We start from the raw sequence: 18914 nt of genomic DNA on the forward strand, positions 1-18914 counted from the left end.
ACCGACATGCTGAGACGACTTAACGGGATTCATGTCGATCCTGACGTGGTCCTTGTTACATGCGACATTGAGTCGTTATACACGTCTATATACCATGACCAGGGAGTGCGAGCATCTAGATCCTTTCTTACCATGTCTGATTACGACAATGGCATGATCGAGTTCATCTTGACATTGTTAGAGTTTATGCTCACGCATAACTACTTTCTATTTAAGGACCGCCTCTTCCTACAGCTCCAGGGAACAGCTATGGGGGCATCGTGTGCCCCCTCATATGCCAACCTGTTCCTGGGGCTGTGGGAGAGAGAAATTGTCCAAGAAACACCTGGATACGATGCCGCACTCCTATGGTCTAGGTATATAGATGACGTGTTTTTTCTGTGGCAGGACACTATTCCGGCCTTAGAAAATTTCCTGGCTTGTCTTAATCAGAATACACGGAACATCAGACTTACCTGGAAATATAGCCTCAGCAATGTCGAATTTCTGGATATAATGATTATTAAGGGGTCTGATGGTTACTTGTCCACCGATCTTTTCAGAAAGTCCACTGCCGTCAATGCCCTTCTCCACGCCTCCTCTGCTCACCATCCCAATACGATCCGGGCAATACCGACAGGGCAGTTTCTTAGAACTCGCAGGATCTGCTCAAATGATAAACAGTTCGAACAACAAGCCGGTGTGTTGACACAACGATTCCTCGAAAGAGGGTACCAGTATAACACCATACAGCGGGGCTACGAAAGAGCTAAAAAAACATCCAGAGACTCCCTGTTGGTAAGTAGAGTTGAGAAAAGGAATAACCGGGATACATGTGTGAGATTCATTACCCCCTTCAATTCGAAATGGAGGTACATTCAGAATATCCTGAGGAGACACTGGCCGGTTCTCCACACTGATGGTGACCTGGCGGTATGTCTCCCTACATATCCTCAGATCACGTGGAGGCGGTCACGTAATTTACGTGACATCCTTACTAAGAGCCATTATGTACCCTCACCTAAAGGGAGTATCTTTGGCAGTAAAGGTCCCAAATGGGGGTCTTTTTCTTGTGGAGCATGTGCTGCTTGTAGGTTTATGACTCGTTCTACCGCCTTCAGTGACTCCTCTGGCCGAAAAGATTTTAAGATCGTACATTACATTAATTGTAATACCGTGGCTGTGATATACCTCCTCACATGCCCGTGTAACCTCTCTTATGTTGGTATGACAAAGAGAGCTCTGAAGATACGGATCTTGGAACACGTCGGTAAGATCCGAGCAGCGGCAGAAATCCCTGAGAAGGATTGGGAGTCACTGCAGGCGGTTCCACGACATTTCCGCAGGTTTCACGGGTCCGATCCAGGGGGGTTGACGATAAGGGGCATTGACAGAATTCACCTAGGGTCTAGAGGTGGTAACATTAAAATGGCTCTACTTCGTAGAGAGACCCGGTGGATTGTCAACCTCGATACCGTCACCCCATACGGCCTCAATGAATCCATCAGTTTTTCTTCCTTTCTATGAATATTGCGCGAATTTTATTGCAGGGTATATATTATTGTTTTGGTTTTCTATTATATTGTATTGTTTATAATATTGTTATTTTTTCTTTTCGAGATCATGTTATTCATTCTTGTGTGGCACTGATGACGACGGATAGAACTACCTATTAGGATGACACGACCACCACAGGAGAGGACGTTTGTCAAGACCTTCCAGCAACACATTTATACGACATCTATTACCATTTTTGTGGGGCACTATACAGTACCCCAAGTATGAGATCTTTGCTGTGATATGATTTAATCTTCGGGGAGGCCCTGTCTGACATTGGAATTACCGTTGATATGTGGGTAGGGCTCTGTCTATTGTGGCCTCGTTCTTCTCTTGTGGGGTCGTGGGGGTTCCGTCAGGCCCCGTACACGGCCTTAATGATGCCTGCGGTGCCATCTCGATTGCCTTGTTTTTCTATTGCCATTGTCCATATTGTTCCGGTCGTTGCCCCTTGCCTTGGCGGAGGGGGGGTGCCTCGGTTGACCCCGCCGGCGGCCTTTTGCCGCCGGTGGTGCCACCCCGGTCACCCCTTCTCGACTTAGGATTCTTTTATGCACTTCTTGTTATTCTTGCTGGGTGGTTGGTTGGGTGCGCCCGTGGCGACCCCGCGGGCTACCGGTTGTTGCCCGTGGTGTCGCCCCGCGCGCCCCCACCACCATCACAGCGGGTCCACACTATATAGTTTTATCTCAGGAATATCAGTGGACGACTGCTCTCTATTGTAATAATTGCCTCATTGCACCTATTGTGCAGATCTATATGTTTACTTGTGGTCCACTTTTATGTTAATTGAGAGATCGTATCATTATGTACATGGGGTGCACTATGGCTCCATTGGTGTTGCTAGTGTGCATCACCACTTTTTGATTATGTACATTAATGACTGTATGTACCTCATTAATCAAAATAGTTTTATCCGATAAGATCCTTCCCCCTTTTTTGACACACAGCATTATATATCAATTGTATGACCACGATATTGGTCACCAACGTGGTTTTATTGTCACGTATTTCCAGTACACAATATGTTTGTTAACATCACTATGATGTATGAATTATAGGGGCAATCTACAGCCCGCACTATTATGGTCCTATTTATATGGATCCCTATATGTCTTTTAAATGATACACTACTTTGGTATATACTGGTATACACGTATAGTCACACTAATGATAACGCTATTAGTTACCATTCCTCGATCTATCTTATGTTTTTTGTTATGTATTATGTTTTTTGTTATTCACATATAAGTCCTTTTGTGCATGGGGCCTGGTGACGACACGACAGGCGTATTTCCAACCATATTATGGCAATCGTGCGATCAAGCTTCATCCTTTTACCGCTGTGGGAGACACAGAGTGCGGTCCATCTGCGTTCCACGGGGGTCGCGGGGCGCGCATGCGCTGGGTGACGCCATCACGATGCGCTCCGATACGTCTGCTATTTTCGCCACGCATGCGCGGTGTGCGGATGTGGATGCGCAGAGTGATGACGCCACCTATCATGGAGCCTCCCGCGCCCGTTTATGTGGTTCTCAGATGCGCCGAATGTAGGTAATTGCAGTCCATTGCCCCTTCCCCCATCATGCCCTATATATACCCTGCTTACACATTGTTCAGTACCTCCTGACGAAGCCGTGAGGTGAAACGCGCGTCGAGGTCCCGCGCCCAGGGTCTGTCATTCAACTTTCACCATGTCCTCAGGTACGGTCTGCATTTAGCTTGATTCAGACTGTGTGGATGGTTCCCTTGTACGTGTCCTTGTTGGGCCCCATGCACTTAGGCGCATACCTATGGTACTATTTATGTACATCTATTGTATCATTCACATCTACTTCCACCCCAGCTTGGTCATTTATTATGATTATATGGGGTTGATGGTGTTGTCAACATCATCAGTGTATGCAGCTACGACTCTGGGTTCATTTCCTGTTGGTGGTACTAGGTGTACCATACCCCCATTTGGGTGAACAACATATGCAAGACCTTACTGGTTTCCCAGAGCCCTAGCTTTGTCCTACACCTGACCGTACCTAATTGCGTATGATTTTGCGTATTTTCATGGTGTCTTTTTGTATTGACTCACCCTGTGCTTCTCCGTGTACTGTATTACAACATTCCGTTGTTCCCCATGTTTTATATTTTATAATAAATGATATATTTTTTGATACAATACTCCACTTGTTTTGTTTTTTGGTTTAGCCTGCATAGTCACAGTTTTCAGTTTCCATTCTGCTGCACATAAATACATCTGAACAAATGATTAGCTGCATTTCTGACCAGAGCATGACACAGCGCCGGATTTGCTGTGTCCTGTTCCTGTACTCTAGCAGGAGCAAATCAGGTCCCCATTGTCAGTGACCACTAGAGATACAGTAAGCAAAGTTTTCAAAAATTCCATTTGGTCGCTTCCCCAAATTTTCGACTCCGATCTGAATTCATTCATGATGAAGTGCGTTAAATCAGGTCTATCCCGGCCTGCAGTTAAACTTCAGGGAGAATGTATCCTGGTGTACATCACTGTGTCAGCAACATGCATAGCTAGTCCTTTTTGGTAGAGACACAGTTACTGTGCATCTGAATAACAGGTTCCTTTAATCCATGTTATAGCAGTCCAAACACATGCGTTTGAATCCCTTTGGTTAGATGTAGAATAACTGTGGGTCATTATTATGCTTAGTTCACAATTATTTAGTCAGTTATTGTCATCCCAAAGCAGGTGTGGGTCAAATCCACAGTATAGGTTCAGATCTATTAATGATGCCTAATCCCAGAGCAGACTTGGCTCCTGAATTTGCTTCACAATAAGTTATATAAATAACTGACCAAATAACAGAAGTGTGAACTCTGCCTTACAGGTCAATGTTAGCATCAGGTCTAATTAACTGGCATGGACCTAACCGTGTGGTGGCCCAAAATTCAAACAGTAGCCCCATGACAATGGGGAGGGGGTCAGCAGTAAGGCTGTGTTCACATCACTGTTTATTTTTCCATTGTTCTGATCCATCATAATAACAGATCAAAAAAAGCAGATACTGTACTTTGAGCATCCGCCATCGCACCGTCAGTAATTGGTCAGCATTTGGTCAGCATTTGATCAATATCAGTAAGGCAAAAACAGGACTGGGTCTAAAACAGAGATAAGATGTGATGGAAATGTTTGCATGTCTTCTGTGTTTTGTACCCACTCTTGCTTTTGGCTTCCAAATCATGATCAAATCTTGATGCAAAATACGGAACGTGTGACAAAGGCCTCATGCTCAATTTGCATGAGTTTTGGTAATTTGCCTCTCAAATTGGCTTTATTCAGATGAAAAAGAAGTCCTGCATGCAGGACTTTAATGGCTTCTATCACACGGTCAGTATTTGATCAGTTTTTGGCATCAGTATTTGATCACTATTGGTAAGACAAAAACAGGATTGGGTCCAAAACAGAAATAATATGTGATGGAAATATTTGTATGTCTTCTGTGTTTTTGACCCATTTTTGCTTTTGGCTTCCAAATCATAATCAAATCCTGATGCAAAATACAGACTGTGTCAAAGAGGCCTCATGCTCAATTTGCATGAGTTTTGGCTATTTGCCTCTGAAATCGGCTTTATTCAGATAGAGATAATTAAAGTCCTGCATGAAGGACTTCATTTCCATCACACTGTCTGTATTTAGCCATTTTTTTTCCATCAGTATTGTTAAGGCAAAAAGAGGAGTGGGTCCAAAACAGAGATAACATGTGATTGAAATATTTTCATATCTTCTGTGTTTTGGACCCACTCCTGCTTTTGGATACCAAATTATGGCATGACAGCACACTGCCAGAGTGATCATTAATGTCAGAATGATCTAGTTTATTGTATCAGACACCGGTGGCTGGAAATCCTGCTTGATTCAGGCCTGCTTAATCTTCATAAAGGATAGTCTCTCAACATTTTGTGTTAAAAAGGCGAGTTCTCTATGGGGTAACTGTGCCACCCACCACACTAAACACCTGCTCTGATTCCACAGTACTGGCCAGGCAGGAAAGCTTGCCCAGGACAAACTTATCTAATTGTAGCCACAGTTTAAATTTGTCTACCCAGTAGTCCAGGGGATCATGGATCAGGGGTGACAAGGTGCAGTCCAAGTATGCCACCACCTGCTAGTTCAGGTTCTGCTCCATGTCCTGCTGCTGGGTGGTTTCTTCAGTAGGTGGGTGAAGAAAAGTGCTAATTAGAAACCCAAGACCTAAGTTGCTGCTGATGGAGCTGGTGCTGCTCCTGCCCCCCCTCCCCACTCCCCTCCAGCAGTCATGACAGTGGAGCGTGAGCTCAGAGGATCCTCCCAGTTAGATGTTGTGTGTAGGCAGCAACCAACCGGCTACAAAAGATGTCTCAATAGTAGTTGAGTTTTTTATCCCTCTCAGAAGGTGAAAAAACTTACCTATTTTGGACCAGTAGAGAGGATCTAACATTTTGGAGAGCCAGTAGTCATTCCTGTGCCGAATGGTGATAATTTGGGTGTCACTACACAAGCAACTAAGCATGTATTTGGCCATTTGTGCAAGGGACTCGGAGGGACTCCCTGCCTCCATCTCCACTTGCATACTGCCGGTCATCTGCGTTATTTACATCATCTACCTCACGCTCCTCCTGCTCCTCCTGCTCCTCCTGTCTCTTGGGCAGATAACCCACCTAGGTCAGTATAGAATTTCTGGGGTGTTTATGTTCTCCTTGGCCCCTCTCCCTCCTGTGCCAGTTCAGCCTCCACAGGACTCAGTTGGCCTTAAGCTGTAGATACTAAATCTCCTGTCACCTGGCCAGCTAGATTTATTAGCATCTTCTCCAGGACATGAAGAAGTGGAATGACATAATTCATTCCATAGTACTGGCAGCTGACAAATAAACTGGCCTCCTCAAAGGCCTTGAGCAAATGGCAAGTGTCACACATTGTCTGCCACTGTCTAATGTCAATTTTACAGAGGGAAGTAGTTGTGTCCATCTGTATCATCAAGCAATTGTTTCCTCTGTTCATACAGTCAGTCCAAGATGTGGAGGGTGGATTTCCAACGTGTGGACACATCGAATATGAGACGATGTAGGGAAACTTCATTCTGCCCTTGCAGCTCAAGGAGGGCGTGTTTTGAATGGTAAAAGTGGCTAAAGTGCATGCACAGTTTCCTGGCCATTTTCAACACGTGTTCTATTGGGTGGAAGACTGCAGGAACTGAGTGACAACCAGATTGAATATGTGCGCCATGCAGGGAGCATGGGTCAGCCCTCCCTGACAAAGTGCAGGCAGAATGTCCTACTCGTTATCAGTGATCATGGTTCCTATATTCAGTTGGCGACCAGGTGCAGAACTGTGTAACAACGCCATGCTTTGCATAGATGGTATGCTGGAGGACCACTCAGAACTGTGCCTACAGTAGAGGTTGAGAACAATGTGGAGGATGAGAAGGCAGAGGAGGATATTGGCTCAGAAATACAACGAGGAGGCGGCATTACCATCACCTGGCCAAGTTGCCGGTGTGCCTGGGCAGGAACCACATTTACCTAGTGGGCCATAGCGGACATATAGTGTCCTTGACAGTAATTACAGCTCCACATGTGGGCACTGCCATAAACTGTACCAGACACAGACTGACTCAAGGACTGGCCCACCTTTTGCTCAACAAAAGTGTGCAGGGCTGGTTTTATTTCGATCTCTGTTATGGATTTAGGTGACTGATTTGACTATCATGTTCCTTCCCCACTGTTTCTGATTGTGTTCACTCCACTTGCTAGCAGCTACTGGTTAAAGAGGTTCTCTGGGAATTAATAAAAAGAAAATTAATGAAAATACTTAAATATTACTTTATTATAAATATATTCCTAAATGCCTTTCATTAGTTATAATGGTTTGATTTGTCTGGGGAGCATCAGGAGAAATAAAATGGCAGCCATCCTATTAGTAGACACAAAATCTGTCCTAATTAGACAGGAGGACAATTTACTTCACAAAACTGAGGTAAAAAGCTGCCTCAATTTCCTATCTGCTTGTCAAGGGTTATAATCTGAATACAGTTTAATATGTACTTCATCTGAATCTCTGTAGAAATGGAGTTTAAGAGGAGACATGAAGTAGGGAGCAGAAAGTGGGGATGTGCCTAATGAGCAGCAGCAATTATATACTGTACAGTCTTGATTACCACAGACCCATATTACCACAGTCTGCCCTGTCCATCCTCTTGTACTTCATATCTCCTCAGTAACTCCATTCCTATAGAGATCCAGCTAAAGTACTTGTCAGTAGAGTTGAGCGAACACCTGGATGTTCGGGTTCGAGAAGTTCGGCCGAACATCCCGGAAATGTTCGGGTTCGGGATCCGAACCCGATCCGAACTTCGTCCCGAACCCGAACCCCATTGAAGTCAATGGGGACCCGAACTTTTCGGCACTAAAACGGCTGTAAAACAGCCCAGGAAAGGGCTAGAGGGCTGCAAAAGGCAGCAACATGTAGGTAAATCCCCTGCAAACAAATGTGGATAGGGAAATTAATTAAAATAAAAATTAAATAAATAAAAATTAACCAAAATCAATTGGAGAGAGGTTCCATAGCAGAGAATCTGGCTTCCCGTCACCCACCACTGGAACAGTCCATTCTCAGATATTTAGGCCCCGGCACCCAGGCAGAGGAGAGAGGTCCCGTAACAGACAATCTGGCTTCATGTCAGCAGAGAATCAGTCTTCATGTCATAGCAGAGAATCAGGCTTCACGTCACCCACCACTGTAAGAGTCCATTTTCATAAATTTAGGCCCAGCACCCAGGCAGAGGAGAGAGGTCCCGTAACAGAGGATCTGGCTTCATGTCAGCAGAGAATCAGTCTGCATGTCATAGCAGAGAATCAGGCTTCACGTCAGCCACCACTGCAACAGTCCATTGTCATAAATTTAGGCCCAGCACCCAGGCAGAGGAGAGAGGTCCCGTAACAGAGGATCTGGCTTCATGTCAGCAGAGAATCAGTCTGCATGTCATAGCAGAGAATCAGGCTTCACGTCAGCCACCACTGCAACAGTCCATTGTCATAAATTTAGGCCCAGCACCCAGGCAGAGGAGAGAGGTCCCGTAACAGACAATCTGGCTTCATGTCAGCAGAGAATTAGTCTGCATGTCATAGCAGAGAATGAGGCTTCACGTCAGCCACCACTGCAACAGTCCATTGGCATATATTTAGGCCTAGCACACAGGCAGAGGAGAGAGGTCCCGTAACAGACAATCTGGCTTCATGTCAGCAGAGAATCAGTCTGCATGTCATAGCAGAGAATGAGGCTTCACGTCACCCACCACTGCAACAGTCCATTGGCATATATTTAGGCCTAGCACACAGGCAGAGCAGAGAGGTCCCGTAACAGACAATCTGGCTTCATGACAGCAGAGAATCAGTCTGCATGTCATAGCAGAGAATGAGGCTTCACGTCACCCACCACTGCAACAGTCCATTGGCATATATTTAGGCCTAGCACACAGGCAGAGCAGAGAGGTCCCGTAACAGACAATCTGGCTTCATGTCAGCAGAGAATCAGTCTGCATGTCATAGCAGAGAATGAGGCTTCACGTCACCCACCACTGCAACAGTCCATTGGCATATATTTAGGCCTAGCACACAGGCAGAGCAGAGAGGTCCCGTAACAGACGATCTGGCTTCATGTCAGCAGAGAATCAGTCTGCATGTCATAGCAGAGAATGAGGCTTCACGTCACCCACCACTGCAACAGTCCATTGGCATATATTTAGGCCTAGCACACAGGCAGAGCAGAGAGGTCCCGTAACAGACAATCTGGCTTCATGTCAGCAGAGAATTAGTCTGCATGTCATAGCAGAGAATCAGGCTTCATGTCAGCCACCACTGCAACAGTCCATTGGCATATATTTAGGCCTAGCACACAGGCAGAGGAGAGGTTCATTCAACTTTGGGTAGCCTCGCAATATAATGGTAAAATGAAAATAAAAATAGGATTGAATGAGGAAGTGCCCTGGAGTCCAATAATATATGGTTATGGGGAGGTAGTTAATGTCTAATCTGGACAAGGGACGGACAGGTCCTGTGGGATCCATGCCTGGTTCATTTTTATGAACGTCAGCTTGTCCACATTGGCTGTAGACAGGCGGCTGCGTTTGTCTGTAATGACGCCCCCTGCCGTGCTGAATACACGTTCAGACAAAACGCTGGCTGCCGGGCAGGCCAGCACCTCCAAGGCATAAAAGGCTAGCTCTGGCCACGTGGACAATTTAGAGACCCAGAAGTTGAATGGGGCCGAACCATCAGTCAGTACGTGGAGGGGTGTGCACACGTACTGTTCCACCATGTTAGTGAAATGTTGCCTCCTGCTAACACGTTGCGTATCAGGTGGTGGTGCAGTTAGCTGTGGCGTGTTGACAAAAGTTTTCCACATCTCTGCCATGCTAACCCTGCCCTCAGAGGAGCTGGCCGTGACACAGCTGCCTTGGCGACCTCTTGCTCCTCCTCTGCCTTGGCCTTGGGCTTCCACTTGTTCCCCTGTGACATTTGGGAATGCTCTCAGTAGCGCGTCTACCAACGTGCGCTTGTACTCGCGCATCTTCCTATCACGCTCCAGTGCAGGAAGTAAGGTGGGCACATTGTCTTTGTAGCGTGGATCCAGCAGGGTGGCAACCCAGTAGTCCGCACAGGTTAAAATGTGGGCAACTCTGCTGTCGTTGCGCAGGCACTGCAGCATGTAGTCGCTCATGTGTGCCAGGCTGCCCAGGGGTAAGGACAAGCTGTCCTCTGTGGGAGGCGTATCGTCATCGTCCTGCCTTTCCCCCCAGCCACGCACCAGTGATGGACCCGAGCTGCGTTGGATGCCACCCCGCTGTGACCATGCTTCATCCTCATCCTCCTCCACCTCCTCCTCATCCTCGTCCTCCTCGTCCTCCAGTAGTGGGCCCTGGCTGGCCACATTTGTACCTGGCCTCTGCTGTTGCCAAAAACCTCCCTCTGAGTCACTTCGAAGAGACTGGCCTGAAAGTGCTAAAAATGACCCCTCTTCCTCCTCCTCCTCCTCCTCCTGGGCCACCTCCTCTTCCATCATCGCCCTAAGTGTTTTCTCAAGGAGACATAGAAGTGGTATTGTAACGCTGATAACGGTGTCATCGCCACTGGCCATGTTGGTGGAGTACTCGAAACAGCGCAACAGGGCACACAGGTCTCGCATGGAGGCCCAGTCATTGGTGGTGAAGTGGTGCTGTTCTGTAGTGCGACTGACCCGTGCGTGCTGCAGCTGAAACTCCACTATGGCCTGCTGCTGCTCGCACAGTCTGTCCAGCATGTGCAAGGTGGAGTTCCACCTGGTGGGCACGTCGCATATGAGGCGGTGAGCGGGAAGGCCGAAGTTACGCTGTAGCGCAGACAGGCGAGCAGCAGCAGGATGTGAACGCCGGAAGCGCGAACAGACGGCCCGCACTTTATGCAGCAGCTCTGACATGTCGGGGTAGTTGTGAATGAACTTCTGCACCACCAAATTCAGCACATGCGCCAAGCAAGGGATGTGCGTCAAATTGGCTAGTCCCAGAGCTGCAACGAGATTTCGCCCATTATCACACACCACCAGGCCGGGCTTGAGGCTCACCGGCAGCAACCACTCGTCGGTCTGTTGTTCAATACCCCGCCACAACTCCTGTGCGGTGTGGGGCCTGTCCCCCAAACATATGAGTTTCAGAATGGCCTGCTGACGTTTACCCCGGGCTGTGCTGAAGTTGGTGGTGAAGGTGTGTGGCTGACTGGATGAGCAGGTGGAAGAAGAGGAGGAGGAAGCCGAGAAGGAGGAGGTGGCAACAGGAGGCAAAGAATGTTGCCCTGCGATCCTTGGCGGCGGAAGGACGTGCGCCAAACAGCTCTCCGCCTGGGGCCCAGCTGCCACTACATTTACCCAGTGTGCAGTTAGGGAGATATAGCGTCCCTGGCCGTGCTTACTGGTCCACGTATCTGTGGTTAGGTGGACCTTGCCACAGATGGCGTTGCGCAGTGCACACTTGATTTTATCGGATACTTGGTTGTGCAGGGAAGGCACGGCTCTCTTGGAGAAGTAGTGCCGGCTGGGAACAACATACTGTGGGACAGCAAGCGACATGAGCTGTTTGAAGCTGTCTGTGTCCACCAGCCTAAATGACAGCATTTCATAGGCCAGTAGTTTAGAAATGCTGGCATTCAGGGCCAGGGATCGAGGGTGGCTAGGTGGGAATTTACGCTTTCTATCAAATGTTTGTGAGATGGAGAGCTGAACGCTGGCGTGTGACATGGTTGAGACGCTTGGTGACGAAGGTGGTGGTGGTGGTGTTGGTGGTACATCCCCTGTTTGCTGGGCGGCAGGTGCCAACGTTCCTCCAGAGGCGGAGGAAGAGGCCGAGGCGGCAGCAGCAGAAGAGGTAGCAGGGGGAGCCTGAGTGACTTCCTTGGTTTTAAGGTGTTTACTCCACTGCAGTTCATGCTTTGCATGCAGGTGCCTGGTCATGCAGGTTGTGCTCAGGTTCAGAACGTTAATGCCTCGCTTCAGGCTCTGATGGCACAGCGTGCAAACCACTCAGGTCTTGTCGTCAGCACATTGTTTGAAGAAGTGCCATGCCAGGGAACTCCTTGAAGCTGCCTTTGGGGTGCTCGGTCCCAGATGGCGGCGGTCAGTAGCAGGCGGAGTCTCTTGGCGGCGGGTGTTCTGCTTTTGCCCACTGCTCCCTCTTTTGCTACGCTGTTGGCTCGGTCTCACCACTGCCTCTTCCTCCGAACTGTGAAAGTCAGTGGCACGACCTTCATTCCATGTGGGGTCTAGGACCTTATCGTCCCCTGCATCGTCTTCCACCCAGTCTTGATCCCTGACCTCCTGTTCAGTCTGCACACTGCAGAAAGACGCAGCAGTTGGCACCTGTGTTTCGTCATCATCAGAGACATGCTGAGGTGGTATTCCCATGTCCTCATCATCAGGAAACATAAGTGGTTGTGCGTCAGTGCATTCTATGTCTTTCACCGCTGGGGAAGGGCTAGGTGGATGCCCTTGGGAAACCCTGCCAGCGGAGTCTTCAAACAGCATAAGAGACTGCTGCATAACTTGAGGCTGAGACAGTTTCCCTGGTATGCATGGGGGTGATGTGACAGACTGATGGGGTTGGTTTTCAGGCGCCATCTGTGCGCTTTCTGCAGAAGACTGGGTGGGAGATAATGTGAACGTGCTGGATCCACTGTCGGCCACCCAATTGACTAATGCCTGTACCTGCTCAGGCCTTACCATCCTTAGAACGGCATTGGGCCCCACCATATATCGCTGTAAATTCTGGCGGCTACTGGGACCTGAGGTAGTTGGTACACTAGGACGTGTGGATGTGGCAGAACGGCCACGTCCTCTCCCAGCACCAGAGGGTCCACTAACACCACCACGACCATGTCCACGTCCGCGTCCATTACTAGATGTTTTTCTCATTGTTATGGTTCACCACAACAACAAATATATTATTTGGCCCAATGTATTGTATTCAAATTCAGCGGGATATAAATTTGAGGCCTAGTATTTAGGCGCTGGGTGACCGGTATGGATTTAGTGACAGAATTAGACTTGGAAATGCACAGAAGCGTGTGTGTGTGAAGTTATTCTGAATGACCCAATGTGCACCTTGAATATTATATACCCTTTTAGGGATAGATTTCAAATAGCTCTGATATAGCAGAAACCACTAAATTATGAAATTGTTAAATTGGGAATTGTATTTAAACCCAGAACAAAAAATGTGCTTTGACGGACACTAAATAACTTTCCCAGCCACAACAGGACAGCGTTAACGAGAGATTTAGCAGGATATAAATTTGAGGCCTAGTATTTAGGCGCTGGGTGACAGGTATGGGTTTAGTGACAGAATTAGACTTAGAAATACACAGTAGCGGGTGTGTGTGAAGTTATTCTGAATGACCCAATGTGCCCCTTGAATATTATATACCCTTTTAGGGATAGATTTCAAATAGCTCTGATATAGCAGAAACCACTAAATTATGAAATTGCTAAATTGGGAATTGTATTTCAACCCAGAACAAAAAATGTGCTTTGACGGACACTAAATAACTTTCCCAGCCACAACAGGACAGCGTTAACGAGAGATTTAGCAGGATATAAATTTGAGGCCTAGTATTTAGGCGCTGGGTGACAGGTATGGGTTTAGTGACAGAATTAGACTTAGAAATACACAGTAGCGGGTGTGTGTGAAGTTATTCTGAATGACCCAATGTGCACCTTGAATATTATATACCCTTTTAGGGATAGATTTCAAATAGCTCTGATATAGCAGAAACCACTAAATTATGAAATTGTTAAATTGGGAATTGTATTTCAACCCAGAACAAAAAATGTGCTTTGACGGACACTAAATAACTTTCCCAGCCACAACAGGACAGCGTTAACGAGAGATTTAGCAGGATATAAATTTGAGGCCTAGTATTTAGGCGCTGGGTGACAGGTATGGGTTTAGTGACAGAATTAGACTTGGAAATACACAGTAGCGGGTGTGTGTGAAGTTATTCTGAATGACCCAATGTGCACCTTGAATATTATATACCCTTTTAGGGATAGATTTCAAATAGCTCTGATATAGCAGAAACCACTAAATTATGAAATTGTTAAATTGGGAATTGTATTTAAACCCAGAACAAAAAATGTGCTTTGACGGACACTAAATAACTTTCCCAGCCACAACAGGACAGCGTTAACGAGAGATTTAGCAGGATATAAATTTGAGGCCTAGTATTTAGGCGCTGGGTGACAGGTATGGGTTTAGTGACAGAATTAGACTTAGAAATACACAGTAGCGGGTGTGTGTGAAGTTATTCTGAATGACCCAATGTGCACCTTGAATATTATATACCCTTTTAGGGATAGATTTCAAATAGCTCTGATATAGCAGAAACCACTAAATTATGAAATTGCTAAATTGGGAATTGTATTTCAACCCAGAACAAAAAATGTGCTTTGACGGACACTAAATAACTTTCCCAGCCACAACAGGACAGCGTTAACGAGAGATTTAGCAGGATATAAATTTGAGGCCTAGTATTTAGGCGCTGGGTGACAGGTATGGGTTTAGTGACAGAATTAGACTTGGAAATACACAGTAGCGGGTGTGTGTGAAGTTATTCTGAATGACCCAATGTGCACCTTGAATATTATATACCCTTTTAGGGATAGATTTCAAATAGCTCTGATATAGCAGGAACCACTAAATTATGAAATTGCTAAATTGGGAATTGTATTTCAACCCAGAACAAAAAATGTGCTTTGACGGACACTAAATAACTTTCCCAGCCACAACAGGACAGCGGTAACGAGAGATTTAGCAGGATATAAATTTGTGGCCTAGTATTTAGGCGCTGGGTGACAGGTATGGGTTTAGTGACAGAATTAGACTTGGAAATACACAGTAGCGGGTGTGTGTGAAGTTATTCTGAATGACCCAATGTGCACCTTGAATATTATATACCCTTTTAGGGATAGATTTCAAATAGCTCTGATATAGCAGAAACCACTAAATTATGAAATTGCTAAATTGGGAATTGTATTTCAACCCAGAACAAAAAATGTGCTTTGACGGACACTAAATAACTTTCCCAGCCACAACAGGACAGCGGTAACGAGAGATTTAGCAGGATATAAATTTGAGGCCTAGTATTTAGGCGCTGGGTGACAGGTATGGGTTTAGTGACAGAATTAGACTTGGAAATACACAGTAGCGGGTGTGTGTGAAGTTATTCTGAATGACCCAATGTGCACCTTGAATATTATATACCCTTTTAGGGATAGATTTCAAATAGCTCTGATATAGCAGGAACCACTAAATTATGAAATTGCTAAATTGGGAATTGTACTTCAACCCAGAACAAAAAATGTGCTTTGACGGACACTAAATAACTTTCCCAGCCACAACAGGACAGCGGTAACGAGAGATTTAGCGGGATATAAATTTGAGGCCTAGTATTTAGGCGCTGGGTGACCGGTATGGATTTAGTGACAGAATTAGACTGGGATATGGCCAAAAAATAACCACACTATTGCTGGTTAAATGCACTTGGTGACGGGCGCAGCTTGCCCCTGATTTAGTATATGGCCAAAAAATGAACAGACTATTGCTGGTTAAATGCACTTGGTGTCACAGCTTGACGCACCACACTACTGAGGGTTAAATGCACTTGGTGACGGGCGCAGCTTGCCCCTGATGTAGTATATGGCCAAAAAATGAACAGACTATTGCTGGTTAAATGCACTTGGTGTGACAGCTTCACCCTGATGTAGGCTTTAGCCAAAAAACAACCACACCATTGAGGGTTAAATGCACTTGGTGACAGGCGCAGCTTGCCCCTGATTTAGTATATGGCCAAAAAAATGAACAGACTATTGCTGGTTAAATGCACTTGGTGTGACAGCTTCACCCTGATGTAGGCTTTAGCCAAAAAACAACCACACCATTGAGGGTTAAATGCACTTGGTCGCAGCTTGGATGCACTTGGTCGCAGCACCGCACAAGACACAAAATGGCCGCCGATCACCCCAGAAAAAAGTGACTGACAAACGGTCTGGGTAGCCTAAAAACAGTGAGTGAGCATTTGAATTTCAGCAGCTCAATGATGCACAGCTGCAGATCGATCGATTAATCAAGTGAAGTCCTTTGGAGGAGTTAATCTGCCTAATCTCGCCCTACTGTCGCAGCCGCAACCTCTCCCTACGCTAATCAGAGCAGAGTGACGGGCGGCGCTATGTGACTCCAGCTTAAATAGAGGCTGGGTCACATGGTGCTCTGGCCAATCACAGCCATGCCAATAGTAGGCATGGCTGTGACGGCCTCTTGGGGCAAGTAGTATGACGCTTGTTGATTGGCTGCTTTGCAGCCTTTCAAAAAGCGCCAAGAAAGCGTCACAAAAGCGCCAAGAAAGCGACGAACACCGAACCCGAACCCGGACTTTTACGAAAATGTCCGGGTTCGGGTCCGTGTCACGGACACCCCAAAATTCGGTACGAACCCGAACTATACAGTTCGAGTTCGCTCATCCCTACTTGTCAGCTGTAGTCAGGATCATAATCCCTGACAAGTAGAGCAGAGAGGAGGCTGAGGCAGCTTTTTGACTCAGTGTTGTGAAGTTTTGTGTGTACTAATAGAATAGTGGCTATTTTGTTTCTCCTAATGATTACCCCCTAGACAAAACAAGCTATTATAGCAATGAAAGGTATTTTGGAATATATTTTATAATAAAGTAGTATTTAAGTATTTTCATTGTTTTAATTCCTGGAGAACCCTTTTTAAATACAAGTAAAGAATGTATACCACCCACAGGGACCACTCTGGGTTCACTAGTAAATTTCCTGAGTGGGATCAAGTAACATGAATTCTAAAGATTTGAGACTAAATAAGCTTACGCAGGCTAAGTGAATAAATATATTCTCTGAGTGTGATTAAATATAAGATAACACAGAGAAATCATATACACAATAATAAAAAGTAAATAAATATCACTAGCCTAAATATGCAATATGGTATAGAGGTCCGTTTGGCCATGCTATAATACATGGCTGTCTACAATGTTATAGCAAATTACTGCCACCCCAGGGTGTACAAGACATAGGGCAAATCAATACTTACATCCTACCTAGGATGATGTTCCAAGTGGTCCCCCTTAATTGTCTATGCAGACTACAGTTATTCCTATCATTTTCTCCTCCAATGTGCATCATGCATGTCTCTGAAATTACTTATGCATGTGGCCTCATCAGCACAATGGGGGATAGGTACTACATTACAAGGAATTACAAGAAATATCCTTACACATAATACTAAAAGTAATGAAAGAGACAAAATTAAAGGAGACAGAACTGATTAGTACATAAAAATACCCTTACAATACATTCTACCTCTGACATAGGGACCTATTCTACATATATACAAAGAAAAACATTTTGTGTTGGACTAAGGGTAGATTCACACTAGCATTTTTCATTTCCTGTATTAAGTTCCATCACAGGGACGCAGACCTTTAAATCTGTGAAAAAAATAAATACTGAATCCGTTTTTCCGGATGACACCATTTCAATGCATTTGTCAGACGCATCTGTTTGCATCCGGATTGCCAGATCCGGCAGGCAGTTCCGGCAACGGAACTGCCTGCTGGAATCCTCTGCCGCAAGTGTGAAAGTACCCTAGCAAGAAGTCTCTCACAGAAGTCTTCTTCACTTCTGATCTTCTTGGATAACAAAGTCTCTGGTGCAAAGTCTATTTTTTCTGTGCACTGTACAGCAACACATATGTGGTTTCCAGTTCTTTACAAGGTTCATTCTCTTACCCCTCCTTTCTCTGTGTTGATCTATGAGAGGATTGCAGGTGTAGTGAAATTGGTAAGCGGAAATTTTCAGCCGCTTATAAGTGGCTGTAAGATAGCACATCAATTTGTTTGTGGGAGGAACTTTGACACTAGAACCTCCTTCCCTCACTGGCCTGCAGGTCGTTGATCAGGAAGTCTTGGGCAGAATATTACCTTTGAGGTTGACGTCTTGCCTTATTGGGTGGCGGGAAGGTCCCTGAAAGCTGTATCTTACCACAACTGATGTCGTTGACTTGAGCAGTCCCTGGACACTGCTGATGTTGCCAGTCTTGGCTCTTATAAACAGCTGATACAACCTGCACTTAGGAAAGATGTATTTGAACAGATCCACAAAGTCTAGAAGATGTTATTAAATTCAATTAAAAAAAACTCAGTCTATAGTTTTGAAAAAGCTCTTGATGTGGGGAATTTGGTTTTCTCTCCACCCCTGCATCAAAAGAATCAAAGAAAACAAACAAACGTCCTTAGAACTTTTGTCGGTCCAACACTACATTTGAATAACATTTACCAATGATACAATAGAGGTCATCTGCCAAAGCCAAATAAACTTTACTAATCCCTAAACCTAGTCTAATTATCTGTATATTAAGATTAATATTACTCAATGTGTAGTAACACTTCCACACAAACATATATATCATTTTTACAAGTACTAGAGATGCTCATCCGTGTCTTCATTCTTCAACACATTAAATAAGCAATAGCACTCATGGATTAGATGTTCACGATTCTTCGATGGGGAAATATCACTGCAATATTTATCAAATCACATTGTCAGAATGTGATTGTCAGAATTCTGGGGGTACTGTTTCTCCCTATGCAGATGTAAGGAGTCTAATAGGGCAGACAATGCTCATCTGGGAAAAGGGTATGCAAATTAGCTGCATCATTTAATAAGTGATTTTTTTTCTTTAGATGCAGCCAAGTTACATCTGGGGAAGCCACCACCTCCCACTTATAGATTTGACAGAGTAGTGGTAATATCCAGACTAGATCGAGTGTTGTTT

The sequence above is a fragment of the Bufo gargarizans genome, chromosome 2 (assembly GCF_014858855.1).
Source record: "Bufo gargarizans isolate SCDJY-AF-19 chromosome 2, ASM1485885v1, whole genome shotgun sequence".
Classification (NCBI taxonomy): Eukaryota; Metazoa; Chordata; class Amphibia; order Anura; family Bufonidae; genus Bufo; species Bufo gargarizans.